Source organism: Tursiops truncatus, chromosome 16 (assembly GCF_011762595.2).
Source record: "Tursiops truncatus isolate mTurTru1 chromosome 16, mTurTru1.mat.Y, whole genome shotgun sequence".
NCBI lineage: Eukaryota > Metazoa > Chordata > Mammalia > Artiodactyla > Delphinidae > Tursiops > Tursiops truncatus.
Genome location: NC_047049.1, coordinates 8,052,403 through 8,068,843, shown reverse-complemented (window position 1 = coordinate 8,068,843; position 16,441 = coordinate 8,052,403). Strand labels below are relative to the sequence as shown.

At 39.7% G+C, this 16,441-nt stretch overlaps 1 protein-coding gene across 5 annotated transcripts in view; it reads right to left on the bottom strand.

Moving 5' to 3' along the window:
* Positions 1–16,441, bottom strand: part of CPXM2 (carboxypeptidase X, M14 family member 2) — a 146,726-nt gene that overhangs the window by 95,285 nt on the left and 35,000 nt on the right. The gene's annotated exons all lie outside the window — the stretch shown is intronic.

Below are 16,441 nucleotides of genomic sequence, written 5' to 3'. Positions count from 1 at the left end.
AATAGCTTTGCTCTACACCTGAAACTAACACAACACTGTAAATCAACTATACGTCAATTAAAAAAGAAAAAAAAAAGAGAGGGGTGTTCTTCAAAAAGACCCAGAATAGAAGAAAATTAAGACAAAATTTTTTATGAGATTTTGAGGAAGGGGGTTGGGAGGAATAGAAGAGAATGAGGAATTGGAAAAAAAAAAATAGTCATTGTGCCCTGAACTCCTTATTCTAAATCATAAAAAGGAGTTGCTTATTATTAACAAGCTGGAAATATTTCAATATGATAAGTCCTCCTGTTGCCCAGTGTAAAAGATGAAATTTAATGAGTTCTATTACTCATTCGTCCAACAGACACAGACCGTCTCCTACATACCAGCCTACACATGCCAGGTGCTGGGGGTACAAAGGTGAATCATCCCCTCCTAGAATCTCAGGATCCAGGCAGGAAGAAAGACATGAAAATAGATGAATTAGAACATAATAGGGAATGTGTTATTTCAGGAATAGGAGCAAACTGCTATGGGAACACTCAAGCCTAGCACAGCTAACTTGGTCTGAGGGAGACCACGGACAGGTGGTCTGACTTGCCCCAAGTCAGAGATGATATTTGAACTTGGAGTTGAAGGTTAAGTTTATCTAGTGAAAATTTATTTATTAGCATTTAAGTCATTTGATGTGTCTGAGTGTCAGCTACTACTACTACCAAAGATTCCCTTGATCTGAATTTACAAGGTACGTGACGTTTCTGTTCTGGAATTTTCCCTGTATTATTACCATGTGAAGAGACAATGCCCTGACCTAAAAAAAAAAAAAAAAAAGACAAGTGAGCCAGGTGAACCTTTCTAATTTACTAAGATCTTCTCTGCATGAATCCCATTTTCCTCTGGTTATTTCACAAGTGCATAATCAGATGAAAAAAAGTCTGAGTGACAGTCAACAGATAAGAATGATAAGCCAGTCTATCTTCCCTACCTCTGAGTACTCTGCAGCTCAAATTCTTACTTGTAATGGCCAACACTGATGGGAAGCTCAGAGCTCAGCTATAGCAGAGGAACAGCTTGGCTAAGGGTCCCATTAGCGGAGCCCATCCATCACTGCACCAGCTAACATAAGCCTTTATCAGGACCAACACCGCACACGCATTCCCAGTCCATTCCTGAAACAATCTTGAAACAGCTTTGAGAGAATGTCAGAATACTAACATATCATGGTCTTCTAAAAGCACTACCATCTCAAATGAAGGTGAATTAAAAAACTGTTAGTCTACATTCTCCAGAGACCCAAGCTCTCAGTGAGCCAGCACCTCCGTGTCTGATGGTACACAGGGTGTCTGCAACAAGGACCTAGAGGTGCTGCAAGGTTCTGCCTTCTAGAGCCATCAAAGAAAAGCTAAATTTTGCAAGTGTGTGTTAATGGTCCCACCTGTGCTTCAGTGCATTTTGTTAAAGTGATGACAACTCTTAAGTATAACCCCTCATCTCCCAACATTACCAGTCAACGGGGAGATCACCATCCCAGCCTGAAGGCTATAATTACACAATTGCTCCCTTTCTTCATCTAAGGCACTTATCCCCCCAGTGGAGGAGACCTGAAACCCATTAACGACCTACAGTATCACAATTCATCTTCTTTCAAGAAACCATAATACACACTCCGTTTTTGTTGTGGTTCCTCTTTTCTCATAAACTGCCCATGAGACGGGTGCTTAGAATAGCTTAATTTATTAAAATTAACCTTCACCTTGTCTTTGCTATATGCCAAGTAGTGGCCCCAGCAACAGAAATACAAAGGTAGATGACACAGGCCGTCCTGCCTTCCTGGAGCTCAGAACAGGCAGGTGGACTGAAGTCCCCTCACGGTGCTTGTGTCCTGGTCTTGGCATCTCAAAATCACCCACTGCACAGTGTGTTGATTAAGAGCTTGTGCTCTGAAGTCCTATCTGGGTGTGAATCCCAGTTCTGCAACTTTCATACTGCATTAATTCAGGCAATTTGCCTAAATGCTCTTCTGTGCCTCAGTTTCCCCATCTGTTCAAGTGACAGGATGCTGCCTGTGCTTTCAACAGGGCCTGGCACTTAGAAGCATGGGCTCAAAAAGAATTGAACACTCAGTAAATGCTAGGTATCAGTAGGCCTAAAACAACGAATATTTGGTAAATCATGGAAATATGGGTGTTTTAAGAATGATTTCACACTGTACAAAATTCCAGGGAATTGCAATACTATTCCAGTTCATTGGTGTCACGTTTTCTATAACCTCAAATATCCAGAATAGAGTTATAAAATCTGAAAAAAGAGGAGGCCCACCGTCTAAAGTTCTTAACAGGAGTCCATGTTGCCCCCTCCGGCAACATTTGCAGTCATTTTTGGCTGTCGCAACTCGGGGAGGTGTGTGCAGCTGGCAACTAACAGATGGAAGCCAGGGATGCTGCTAAACATCCCACAATGCACAGGACAGCAGCACCTCACCAAGAGCTGCCCGTCCCAACATGTCAATCACGCAGAGCTTAAGAAGCCAGCTTATGGGCTAAGCAGACAAGAAAGAGCTGCCCACAGCCCAGGATGTTCATCCCCACAGGACCATGAAAGCTTGGAGCAGCTGTCCTCGTGTCATTCGGCCAAAGTCTACTGACTGGTACCCGACATTCAATTTACAATTCCCGTTTTTGCCAGTCTGGATAGTTTGCTTCTGCTGCCCATCTCAGTTCTTCTGAGCACCCAGGCAGTCAATTAAACGTATTAAGGTGTCAGGAGATTGAAGAGCCCTTCCTGAAGCTGACTCTTTGGGAAATGACAGCCACCTCTGCAAAATCAATTATACATTTATAAAGCAAGCATCTGGGAGAATTCAATGAAAGAGGAGGTACCAGCCCCAGAGATGTCACCAAATTACACCAGAATGCCAAAAATGATATCAGTAAAATGTCTGCTACTGTAGGATGTGCTCCACAGAAATGAGGCAGAACACCAAAAAGAGGAAGATATCAGATCCAGAAAAAATGGGTTCCAACATAGGAGGGACTTCTCAGAATGACGGTGAAGAAGTCCCGAGATACTAGTGATGTAAAAGACCCAGAAAGCAACCTATTCAGAATACAGCAGGTCAAAGGGCTCCCGAAAGAATGTCTACAGAAACACAAAACAACAAAAGTCAGACTGAACATCATTGAACAGATCTGACCTTATAGAAAGTTATACTGAAGGTATTTTATAGACCCAGACTATTGCAGGGTGTAGGGAGATGTTTTTAAAAACATGAGCAGTTCCAGGAAAACAAAAAGTTGTCAAGAAATTATATAAAAGAAACTATTTCTTGGCTCAAAACTACAATAATTCTTGGCTCAATAGTAAGCAATATTTATAGTCATAACAATGAAAACCTCAAATGTAAATTTATCCAAAATCTGAGATGCGACTTTATTGGAAAGATTAAAGAGGGGTAAAGGAGTGATTTTAAAAATGAGCTGAAATTCTCATCTTCCGTAATAAGAACTCAAAAGATAAAGTCCCAAATTTATATAAACCAATACATATCGATACGTGCATATCATTTAGAAATTAAGATTTAAATGTCCAAAGAAACAATTTAAAAGAGCTGGAAGTAGTTGCCCCATTCACAGCATTCAGGGGCAGTCAGGGGGTGGGGTGGAATGTGGAATGCCTCAACAGGAACTACTGTTTTGTTTTTGTTTTTTATAACTTTACTAGGAATAACTGACAGATACAATTGTATATATTTAAAGTGTACAACATGACGATTTGATACGCATATACATTATGGAATGATTACCAAGATCAAGATAATTAATGCAGCCGTCACCTCTGGTGTTAACTCACTTTTTTGCCTGTGCGGTGAGAATGCTTAAGATTTAACTCTCAATAACTTTCAATATTATACAATACTGTATTACTAACTATAATCACCACGCTATATGTTAGATCCTTTGAACTTATTCTTCTTATAACTGAAAATTTATACCCTTTAACCTACATCTCCCCATTTCCCCTCCTGCTCAGCCCGTGGCAACCACCATTCTACTGTTTATTTGTTATAATTCTTTAATGTTTTGATTTCTTTAACTACTTGCTCATAAAACTGATTAAAATAAATTTTAATTTTAATGAGGAAAGGAAAGGAGATGCACAGATATAAATAGTAACTTATATACAACCTACTTTTTTTTTTTTTTTTTTGCAGTACGCGGGCCTCTCACTGCTGTGGCCTCTCCCGTTGTGGAGCACAGGCTCCGGACGCGCAGGCTCAGCGGCCATGGCTCACGGGCCCAGCCGCTCTGCGGCATGTGGGGTCCTCCCAGACCGGGGCACAAACCCGCGTCCCCTGAATCGGCAGGTGGACTCTCAACCACTGCGCCACCAAGGAAGCCCTACAACCTACTTTTAAAATTATTCTTGACTAGGCACTCTGATCTGAAGTGCCAATGAAACTAGACAAAGCACAAAGAAAAGAAAAAAAAAAGCAAGCTGCAAACCCTCTGAAAAAAATGCCTCTGCACCTCCAGCTTGTGCGGAGGTTGGTGTCTTCAGTGGAGTCTCCTATTGCAGGGGAACCTTCAAGATGGCGGAGAAGTAAGACGTAGAGATCACCTTCCTCTTTACAAATACATCAAAAATACATCTACATGTGAACAACTCCTACAGAACACCTACTGAACGCTGGCAGAAGGCCTCAGACTTCCCAAAAGGCAAGAAAATCCCCACTTACCTGCCGTGTGGCTGACAGGGTCTTGGTGCTCTCGCCTGGTGTCAAACCTGAGCCTCCGAGGTGGGAGAGCCAAGTTCAGGACATTAAACCACCAGATGCCTCCCGGCCCCACATAATATCAATCGGTGAGAGCTCTCCCAGAGATCTCCATCTCAAAGCTAAGACCCAGCTCTACCCAACGGCCAGCAAGCACCACTGCTGGATGTCCCATGCCAAACAACTAGCAAGACAGGAACACAGCCCCACCCATAAGCAGAGAGGCTGCCTAAAATCATACTAAGTTCACAGACAGCCCAAAACACACCGCCGGACATGGCCCTGCCCACCAGAAAGACAAGATCCAGACCCACCCACCAGAACACAGGCACCAGTCCCCTCCAACAGGAAACCTACACAAGCCACTGAACCAACCTCACCCACTGAGGGCAGACACCAAAAACAAAAGGAACTATGAACCAGCAGCCTGCGAAAAGGAGACTCCAAACAAAGAAAGACAAACAAAATGAGAAGACAGAGAAATATGCAGCAGGTGAAGGAGCAAGGTAAAAACCCACCAGACCAAACAAAGGAAGAGGAAATAGGCAGTCTACCTGAAAAAGAATGCAGAGTATTGACAGTAAAGATGAGCCAAAATCTTGAAAATAGAATGGAGAAAATACAAGAAACGTTTAACAAGGACCGAGAAGAACTAACGAGCAAACAAACAATGATGAACAACAAAATAAATGAAATTAAAAATACTCTAGAAGGAATCAATAGCAGAATAACTGAGGCAGAAGAACGGATAAGTGATCTGGAAGATAAAATAGTGGAAATAACTACCACAGAGCAGAAAAAAGAAAAAAGAATGAAAACAATTGAGGACAGTCACAGAGACCTCTGGGACAATATTAAATGCACCATTTCAGGGGTCCCAGAAAAAGGAGAGAAAAAGAAAGGGTCTGAGAAAATATTTGAAGAGATCATAGTTGAACACTTCCCTAACATGGGAAAGGAAATAATCAATCAAGTCGCACAAGTGCAGACGGTCCCATACAGGATATCCAAGGAGAAACACGCCAAGACCACATTAATCAAACTACCAAAAATTAAATACAAAGGAAAAAGATTAAAAGCAGTGAGGGAAAAGCAACAAATAACATACAAGGGAATCCCCATAAGGTTAACAGCTGATCTTTCAGCAGAAACTCTGCAAGCCAGAAGAGAGTGCCAGGACATATTTAAAGTGATGAAAGGGAAAAACCTATAACCAGGATTACTCTACCCAGCAAGGATCTCATTCAGATTCGACGGAGAAATTAAAACCTTTACAGACAAGCAAAAGTTAAGACAATTCAGCACCACCAAACCAGCTTTACAACAAAAGCTAAAGGAACTCCCCTAGGCAGGAAATACAAAAGAAGGAAAAGACATACAAAACAAACCCAAAACAATTAAGAAAATGGTCATAGGAACATACATATCGATAATTACCTTAAATGTAAATGGATTAAATGTTCCAACCAAGACACAGACTGGCTGAATGGATACAAAAACAAGACCCATATGTATGCTGTCTACAAGAGACCCACTTCAGACCTAGGGACACATACAGACTGAAAGTGAGGGGATGGAAAAAGATAGTCCATGCAAATGGAAACAAAAAGAAATCTGGAGTAGCAATTGTCATATCAGACAAAATAGACTTTAAAATAAAGGCTATTACAAGAGACAAAGAAGGACACTACATAATGATCAAGGGATCAATCAAAGAAGAAGATATAACAATTGTAAATATTTATGCACCCAACACAGGAGCACCTCAATACATAAGGCAAATGCTAACAGCCATAAAAGGGGAAATCGACAGTAACACAATCATAGTAGGGGACTTTAACACCCCACTGTCACCAATGGACAGATCATCCAAAATGAAAATAAATAAGGAAACACAAGCTTTAAATGACACATTAGACAACATGGACTTAATTGATATTTATAGGACATTCCGTCCAAAAACAACAGAATACATTTTCTTCTAAAGTGCTCATGGAAAATTCTCCAGGACAGACCCTATCTTGGGTCACAAATCAAGCCTTCGTAAATTTAAGAAAATTGAAATTGTATCAAGTATCTTTTCCAACCACAACACTATAAGAGTAAATATCAATTACAGGAAAAAAATGTAGAAAATACAAACACATGGAGGCTAAACAATACTCTACTAAATAACCAAGAGATCACTGAAGAAATGAAAGAGGAAATCAAAAAATACCTAAAAACAAATGTCAATGAAAAAGCGACAACCCAAAACCTATGGGATGCAGCAAAAGCAGTTCTAAGAGGGAAGTTGATAGCAATACAATCCTACCTCAAGAAACAAGAAAAATCCCAAATAAACAACCTAACCTTACACCTAAAGCAATTAGAGTAAGAAGAAGAACAACAAAAAAACCCCTCAAAGTTAGCAGAAGGAAGGAAATCATAAATATCAGATCAGAAATAAATGAAAAAGAATTGAAGGAAACAATAGCAAAGATCAATAAAACTAAAAGCTGGTTCTTTGAGAACATAAGCGAAATTGATAAACCATTAGCCAGATTCATCAAGAAAAAAAGGGAGAAGACTCAAATCAACAGAATTAGAAATGAAAAAGGAGAAGTAACAACTGACACTGAAGAAATACACAGGATCATAAGAGATTACTACAAGCAACTATATGCCAATAAAATGGACAACCTGAAAGAAATGGACAAACTATTAGAAAAGCACAACCTTCCAACACTGGACCAGGAAGAAATAGAAAATATAAGCAGACCAATCACAAGCACTGAAACTGAAACTGTGATTAAAAATCTTCCAACAAACAAAAGCCCAGGACCAGATGGCTTCACATGCAAATTTTATCAAACATTTAGAGAAGAGCTAACACCTGTTCTTCTCAAACTCTTCCACATACAGCAGAGGGAGGAACACTCCCAAACTCATCTATGAGGCCACCATCATCCTGATACCAAAACCAGACAAAGATGTCACACACAAAAAGAAAACTACAGGCCAATATCACTGATGAACATAGATGCAAAAATCCTCAACAAAATACTAGCAAACAAAGCACATTAAAAGGATCATACACCGTGATCAAGTGGGGTTTATCCCAGGAATGCAAGGATCCTTCAATATAAACGAATCAATCAATGTGATATACTATATTAACAAATTGAACGAGAAAAATCATATGATCATCTCAATAGGTGGAGGAAAAGCTTTAGACAAAATGCAACACCCATCTATGATAAAATCTCTCCAGAAAGCAGGTATAGAGGGAACCTTCCTCAACATAACAAAGGCCATATATGACAAAACCACAGCCAACATCTTTCCGAATGGTGAAAAACTGAAACCATTTCCTCTAAGATCAGGAACAAGACAAGGATGTCCACTCTCACCACTATTATTCAACATAGTTTGGGAAGTTTTAGCCACAGCAATAGGAAAAGAAAAAGAAATAAAAGGAATCCAAATACGAAAAGAGGTAAAACTGTCACTGTTTGCAGATGACATGATGCTATACATAGAGAATCCTAAAGATGCTACCAGAAAACTACTAGAGCTAATCAATGAATTTGGTAAAGTAGCAGGATACAAAATTAATACACATAAATCTCTTGCATTCTTATACACTAATGATGAAAAATCTGAAAGAGAAATTAAGGAAACACTCCCATTTACCATTGCAACAAAAAGAATAAAATACCTAGGAATAAACCTACCTAAGGAGACAAAAGACCTGTGCGCAGAAAACTATAAGACACTGATGAAAGAAATTAAAGATGATACAAACAGATGGAGAGATATACTATGTTCTTGGATTGGAAGAATCAACACTGTGAAAATGACTATGCTACCCAAAGCAATCTACAGATTCAACGCAATCCGTATCAAACTACCACTGGCATTTTTCACAGAACTAGAACAAAAAATTGCACAATTTGTATGGAAAGACCCCGAATAGTGAAAGCAATCTTGAGAAAGAAAAAATGGAGCTGGAGGAATCAGGCTCTTGGACTTCAGACTATACTACAAAGCTACAGTAATCAAGACAGTGTGGTACTGGCACAAAAACAGAAATATAGATCAATGGAACAAGGTAGAAAGCCCAGAGATAAACCCACTCACATATGGTCACCTTATCTTTGATAAAGGAGGCAAGAATACACAATTGAGAAAAAACAGCCTCTTTAATAAGTGGTGCTGGGAAAACTGTACAGCTACACGTAAAAGAATGAAATTAGAACACTTCCTAACACCACACACAAAAATAAACTCAAAATGGATTAAAGACCTAAACGGTAAGGCCAGACATCATAAAACTCTTAGAGGAAAGCATAGGCAGAACACTCTATGACATAAATCACAGCAAGATCCTTTTTGACCCACCTCCTAGAGAAATGGAAATAAAAACAAAAATAAACAAATGGGACCTAATGAAACTTCAAAGCTTTTGCACAGCAAATGAAACCATAAACAAGATGAAAAGACAACCCTCAGAATGGGAGAAAATATTTGCAAATGAAGCAACTGACAAAGGATTAATCTCCAAAATATACAAGCAGCTCATGCAGCTCAATATCAGAAAAACAAACAACCCAATCCAAAAATGGGCAGAAGACCTAAACAGACATTTCTCCAAAGAAAATATACAGAATACAACAAACACATGAAAGGATGCTCAACATCACTAATCATTAGAGAAATGCAAATCAAAACTACAATGAGGTATCACGTCACACCAGTCAGAATGGCCATCATCAAAAAAATCTACGAACAATAAATGTTGGAGAGGGTGTGGAGAAAAGGGAACCCGCTTGCACTGTGGGTGGGAATGTAAATTGATACAGCCACTATGGAGAACAGGATGGAGGTTCCTTAAAAAACTAAAAATAGAACTGAACTACCATACGACCCAGCAATCCCACTACTGGGCATATACCCTTTGAAAACCATAATTCAAAAAGAGTCATGTACCACAATGTTCATTGCCGCTCTATTTACAATAGCCAGGACACGGAAGCAACCTACGTGTCCATCGACAGATGAATGGATAAAGGAGATGTGGCACATATATACAATGGAATATTACTCAGCCATAAAAAGAAACGAAATTGAGTTATTTGTAGTGAGGTGGATGGACCTAGAGTCTGTCATACAGAGTGAAGTAAATCAGAAAGAGAAAAACAAATACCATATGCTAACACATATATATGGAATCTAAAAAAAAAATGGTCCTGATGAACCTAGGGGCAGGACAGGAATAAAGACCGAGAGGTAGAGAATGGACTTGAGGACATGGGGAGGGGGAAGGATAAGCTGGGACAAAGTAAGAGAGTAGCATTGACATGTATACACTACCAAATGTAAAATAGACAGCTAGTGGGAAGCAGCTGCATCGCACAGGGAGATCAGCTCGGTGCTTTGTGACCACCTAGAGGGGTGGGATAGGGAGGCGGGGAGGGAGGGAGACGCAAGAGGAAAGAGATATGGGGACATATGTGTATATATAACTGATTCACTTTGTTATACAGCAGAAACTAACACACTATTGTAAAGCAATTATACTCCAATAAAGATGTTTAAAAATAAATAAATAAAATAAAATTATTCTTTAATTACCCGGGTGTCTACACAGCACCTACTATGTTCCAGGCGTTACGCAAAATGCTTTGCTTTATGGCACATACAGAAGACTGCGAATCTCAAAGTCACTCTGCTGCTGTGAAATCACTGATCTCCATTGTACATATTGCATGATCATGGGCTGCCTCTATACAGAAACATCCGGAAGCAAATTAAAAAGTTATATCCAAGTGAATGTAACTAGTTAGTGATTCCAGGATAATTAAAACAGCTGCCTGCCACTTTGCAAACATAGCCCAGTGCTATTTGGACAGAAACAGAAAAAAGTAATAGTTATTTTTAAATACTTTTGAGAAAAAAATATTAGAAGCAGAGGCTGAAACGTCATAGTTACCGACGAGTTAGCTCCTTGGGAGGCAGTGGTTACCTAAAAATGTTAGATGTGACATCTGATTATTATAGGTAAGTAACTAATCTCCCATAAAAGGCCATAACGTGGTCTGAATACCTACCTTCAGTAAACCTCTGTGATAAACCCATAAAACTGCCTGGGTGCAAATCAGCTGATCCTTCTGCAAATTAGCAGAGCTCCCTGCTAGTTCAGGCCTTGGTCACCAGTAAAGTTGGTTAAAAAGAAACAATCATTGTTTTGAAGCCATTTTGTAAACCCCGAACCAATTTTAAAAAATTTTCTTGCACTGGCTAAGGAAACCAATAAACATCTAGAGTATGAAATTAAAAACATTTAAAAATAAAATCTATTAGGAATTCCCTGGTGGTCCAGTGGTTAGGACCTTGCGCTTTCACTGCTGATGCCCTGGGTTTCCTGGATTGGTTTTCCTGTTTTCTCATTTTATATAAATGAAACTTTATGTAGCTACTCTTTTGTGCCTGGCTTCTTCCACTCAATGTGAAATCTGTGAGATTCATCCATATTATTGCAGGTAACAGTAACTTACTCCTTTTCACTGTTGTATAGTATTCCACTGTGTGCATATACAAATGACTTATCCATTGTAGTGGTGATGGACATGTGGATTATTACCATTTGGGGGTATCATGAATAATAATGCTATGAACCTACCTGTACATGTCATTTGTACACATATGAATGCATTTCTTTCAGGCATAAGAGTGAATTTGTTAGATTAACAGGTATGAGAATGTTGAGCTTCAGCAGATACTGCCAAAGAGATTCCCAAAGTGGCTGTCCTATTTCACAATCCCAGCACTGTATAAAAATTTCTATTGCTCCACGTCTTTGCCCACACCTGATATTGTCCTTTTTCTTTTTTTTGAATTTTATTTTATTTTTTTATATAGCAGGTTCTTATTAGTCATCAATTTTATACACATCAGTGTATACATGTCAATCCCAATCACCCAATTCATCACACCACCATCCCTACCCCGCCGCAGCTTTCCCCCCTTGGTGTCCATACGTTTTTTTCTCTACATCTGTGTCTCAACTTCTGCCCTGCAAACCGGTTCACCTGTACCATTTTTCTAGGTTCCACATACATGCGTTAATATACGATATTTGGTTTTCTCCTTCTGACTTACTTCACCCTGTATGACAGTCTCTAGACCCATCCACGTCTCAACAAATGACCCAATTTCGTTCCTTTTTATGGCTGAGTAATATTCCATTGTATACATGTACCACTTCTTCTTTATCCATTCATCTGTCAATGTGCATTTAGGTTGCTTCCATGACCTGGCTATTGTAAATAGTGCTGCCATGAAAAATGGGGTGCATGCATCTTTTTGAATTATGGTTTTCTCTGGGTATATGCCCAGTAGTGGGATTACTGGATCATATGGTAATTCTATTTTTAGTTTTTTAAGGAACGTCCATACTGTTCTCCATAGTGGCTGTATCAATTTACATTCCCACCAACAGTGCAAGAGGATTCCCTTTTCTCCACACCCTCTCCAGCATTTATTGTTTGTAGATTTTCTGATGATGCTCATTCTAACTGGTGTGAGGTGATACCTCATTGTAGTTTTGATTTGCATTTCTCTAATAATTAGTGATGTTGAGCAGCTTTTCATGTACTTCCTGGCCATCTGTATGTCTTCGTTGGAGAAATGTCTATTTAGGTCTTCTGCCCATTTTTGAATTGGGTTGTTTGTTTCTTTAATATTGAGCTGCATGAGCTGTTTATATATTTTGGAGATTAATCCTTTGTCCGTTGATTTGTTTGCAAATATGTTCTCCCATTCTGAGGGTTGTCTTTTCGTCTTGTTTATGGTTTCCTTTGCCTTGCAAAATCTTTAAAGTTTCATTAGGTCCCATTTGTTTATTTTTGTTATTATTTCCATAACTCTAGGAGGTGGATCAAAAAAGATCTTGCTGTGATTTATGTCAAAGAGTGTTCTTCCTATGTTTTCCTCTGAGAGTTTTATAGTGTCCGGTCTTACATTTAGGTCTCGAATCCATTTTGAGTTTATTTTTGTGTATGGTGTTAGGGAGTGTTCTAATTTCATTCCTTTACATGTAGCTGTCCAGTTTTCCCAGCACCACTTATTGAAGAGACTGTCTTTTCTCCATTGTATATGCTTGCCTCCTTTGTCATAGATTAGTTGACCATAGGTGTGTGGGTTTATCTCTGGGCTTTCTATCTTGTTCCATTGACCTATGTTTCTGTTTTTGTGCCAGTACCATATTGTCTTGATTACTGTAGCTTTGTAGTATAGTCTGAAGTCAGGGAGTCTGATTCCTCCCACTCCGTTTTTTCCCTCAAGAGTGCTTTGGCTATTCGGGGTCTTTTGTGTCTCCATACAAATTTTAAGATATTTTGTTCTAGTTCCATAAAAAATGCCATTGGTAATTTGATAGGGATTGCATTGAATCTGTAGATTGCTTTGGGTAGTAGAGTCATTTTCACAGTATTGATTCTTCCAATCCAAGAACATGGTATATCTCTCCATCTGTTTGTATCATCTTTAATTTCTTTCATCAGTGTCTTATAGTTTTCTGCATACAGGTCTGTTGTCTCCTTAGGTAGGTTTATCCCTAGGTATTTTATTCTTTTTGTTGCAATGGTAAATGGGAATGTTTCCTTAATTTCTCTTTCAGATTTTTCATCATTAGTGTATAGGAATGCAAGAGATTTCTGTGCATTAATTTTGTATCCTGCAACTTTACCAAATTCACTGATTGGCTCTAGTAGTTTTCTGGTGGCATTTTTAGGATTCCCTATGTATAGTATCATACATATCATATAGTGTCATCTGCAGTGACAGTTTGTCTCTTGTAACATTCTTTATTTTAAAGTCTATTTTAAAGTCTAATTTATCTGAATTAAAGTCTATTTTATCTGGAGTATTGCTACTCCAGCTTTCTTTTGATTTCCATTTGCATGGACTATCTTTTTCCATCCCCTCACTTTCAGTCTGTATGTGTCCCTAGGTCTGAAGTGGGACTCTTGTAGACAGCATATATATGGGTCTTGCTTTTGTATCCATTCAGCAAGCCTGTGTCTTTTGGTTGGAGCATTTAATCCATTCACGTTTAAGGTAATTATCGGTATCTATGTTCCTATGACCATTTTCTTAATTGTTTTGGGTTTGTTTTTGCAGGTCCTTTTCTTCTCTTGTGTTTCCCATTTAGAGAAGTTCCTTTAGCATTTGTTGCAGAGCTGGTTTGGTGGTGCTGAATTCTCTTAGCTTTTGCTTGTCTGTAAAGCTTTTGACTTCTCCATCGAATCTGAATGAGATCCTTGCTGGGTAGAGTAATCTTGGTTGTACATTCTTCCCTTTCATCACTTTAAGTATATCATGCCACTCCCTTCTGGCTTGTAGAGCTTCTGCTGAGAAATCAGCTGTTAACCTTATGGGAGTTCCCTTGTATGTTATTTGTCATTTTTCCCTTGGTGCTTTCAATAATTTTTCTTTGGCTTTAATTTTTGCCAATTTGATTACTATGTGTCTCAGTGTGTTTCTCCTTGGGTTTATCCTGTATGGGACTAGCTGCGCTTCCTGGACTTGGGTGGCTATTTCCTTTCCCATGTTAGGGAAGTTTTCAACTATAATCTCTTCAAATATTTTCTCTGGTCCTTTCTCTCTCTCTTCTTCTGGAACCGCTATAATGCGAGTGTTGTTGCGTTTTATGTTGTCCCAGAGGTCCCTTAGGCTGTCTTCATTTCTCTTCATTCTTTTTTTTTTATTCTGTTCCACAGCAGTGAATTCCACCATTCTGTCTTCCAGGTCACTTATCCATTCTTCTGCCTCAGTTATTCTGCTATTGATTCCTTCTAGTGTAGTTTTCATCTCAGTTATTGTATTGTTCATCTCTGTTTGTTCTTTAATTCTTATAGGTCTTTGTTAAACATTTCTTGCATCTTCACGATCTTTGCCTCTATTCTTTTTCTGAGGTCCAGGATCATCTTCACTATCATTATTCTGAATTCTTTTTCTGGAAGGTTGCCTATCTCCACTTCATTTAGTTGTTTTTCTGGGGTTTTATCTTGTTCCTTCATCTGGTACATAGCCCTCTGCCTTTTCACCTTGTCTATCTTTCTGTGAATGTGGTTTTTGTTCCACAGGCTGCAGGATTGTAGTTCTTCTTGCTTCTCCTCTGATATTGTCCTTTTTTAAAAAGCCATCCTAGTGCCTATCACATCTCGTTGTGATTTTAATCTGTATTTACTTGATGACTAATGATAAAGAGCACTTTTTACTATGTTTATTGGCCATGATATTGCTCCACAACCATAGCAGGGCTCCAGCATACTGGCTTTGCTTTAGTTCCTCAAATATATCATATTCTCTCCACCACAGGGCCTTTGCACACAGTGTTCCATTCAACCTGGAATTCTCTCCTATCCCCTCTGCCAACTCTTCATCTGATAAACTCTTAACTTCTAATCCTGCTTCACATCTTGTAGCCCATCCTCAGGAAAGTCTTCCAGATTTCTAGACTGAGGCAGGTTTCTTGGGCATAGCGAGCCATGGTGTTATGGGTTGGATTATGTCCTCCAAAAAGATATGTTCAAGCCCTAATCCCTGGAACCTCAGAATGTGAATTTATTTGGGAATAGGGTTGTTGCAGATGAAATTAGTTAGGCAATGATAAGGGCCCTAAACCCAATGACTGGTGTCCTTATAAGAAGGGGAAATCTGGATACAGAGACAGACATACAGAGAGGAAAGATGATGTAGGAGCACACAGGGAGACCGCCCACGACCACAGAGGCAGAGACTAGAGTGATGCCACTACAAGCCTAGGAACATCCTGGGCCGCATGGGGACCAGAAGCTGGAAGAGGCAAGGAAGGATCCTTTCCTCGCAGCCTCAGAGGGAGCGCAGGCCTACAAGCACTTTGATTTCACACTTCCAGCCTCTGAATTGTGAGAGAATAAATTCCTATTGCTTTAAGCTGCCCAGTTTGTGACACTTTGCTATGGAGGCCCCAGGAAACTAATGCACCTTGTCCTCTCCTTCTGCGTATGCATTACAGGTTGTAATTGGGCATTCACCTGTGAGAATTTTTTTAAATAATTTCATTTCCCCATTACATTATCCAAGGCCAAAAAAACATCGGAGGAGGCATCCTTGACTCCTCTTTTTCTCACATCCTCTTCCAAACTTCATCCACTTCATCAGAAAAGCCTACTTTCAAAATATCCAACACCCAACCACTTCTCACCACCTCCACACTCCCGTCTTGGCCGGAGACAGCACCACCTCTTGTCCGAGATGCTGAGATCACCCCCTGCCACACCAGCCTTCCGCTGCTCCTTGGTAACTGGTAATGCCTGGCCTGCTGTCGGCGCAGGACACTCAGGCCACTCCCACTGCCCAGATGCTCCTCCCACAGCTACTTGAGCCCCTGCTGATCCTTAAGCACAGATATTACCTCCCAAAAGCCCAGACCTTGATCACCTTTAACTATAACCTGCCCCTTCCCCACAGCCGGCCCTCTTGACCCCACTGTCGGCTACAGGTTTGTTTTTCTTCTCTCCGTCACACTTATCACCTTCTAACATTCTATAAAAATTTTTATTACTTTTCTTGCTTTCATGTGCCTCCCTCCCTCTCGACCGTAAGCTCTCAGATGGCAAGGATCTCTGTCTGTTTTGGTCACTGAGGCATCCCAAGCAT